The sequence below is a fragment of the Ursus maritimus genome, assembly GCF_017311325.1.
Source record: "Ursus maritimus isolate PB19 chromosome X unlocalized genomic scaffold, ASM1731132v1 scaffold_X1, whole genome shotgun sequence".
NCBI lineage: Eukaryota > Metazoa > Chordata > Mammalia > Carnivora > Ursidae > Ursus > Ursus maritimus.
This window is the reverse complement of record NW_024423319.1, coordinates 91623637-91624474: the sequence shown is the minus strand read 5'-3', so window position 1 is coordinate 91624474 and position 838 is coordinate 91623637.

The window sequence follows — 838 nt, the reverse complement described above, 5'->3', positions numbered from 1 at the left end:
CCGCCGGAGCTCTGTAGTATGGCATCGGGGAGAATGGAGAAAACCTGTGATAACCTGTCTCAACCTCCTCATCTATTACCTTCGTTTTCTGGGTGAGTGGCCAAGCCGGGCGGGTGGCCGGCCTCCGGCAATCAGTCACAACCTTTTTAGTGATGCTTGGAGAAAGGAAAAGAGGGTGAAAAAACCCAAACCAAAAATCTCGTCTCGGTCCCCTCCTTAAGGAGATAGGCTCAGGGGCTGGGCTGGGGCTTGCAGGATGGCGGGGTGCAAGCTTGGGGCTGCTTGGACCCTGGACCCCGCCCGGTGCAGGCTGCAGGGGTTGCGTGGTGGCGGTGACTGCAGGTTGTCGACCTTTCCCAAATTTGTTTTAATGCACTGATTTATTTTTTTAAGCTCGCGTGATAGGGTCAGCCTCTAGGGAAAGTTGAGGGTTTATTCATCTGCTCCCTCTCTGGACAACCCTCCCCCGACCTCCCTTACCAGCCTGTTCGAGGTGGCTCTAGAGAGCTAACCTGGCTGGGAGAGGGTGCGAGGAGCACTGGGTTTGATCCCAGATTCCCGGTTATTCCCACCCAGCGGGGCTGCGAGGAGGTGCCAGGAGCCCTGTGCCTGCCTGGCTGGGCAGGGCGACCAGAGCCCCCAAGCGTACTGCTGGGGAGGGGAGCTACCGTCATGCGAGACGCACAGAGGGGAGAGGGTCTTACATAAACTAAGGGCATCTTTGAGCTTCCCCGGGGACCCAAGAGGTGGGTCTTTTCCTTTTCCCACTCCTCTCCACCCCTCCGCTCTTCATCTGGTCTGTTATTGCGCGAACCCAATCCGCAGAGTCCTGAGGAAG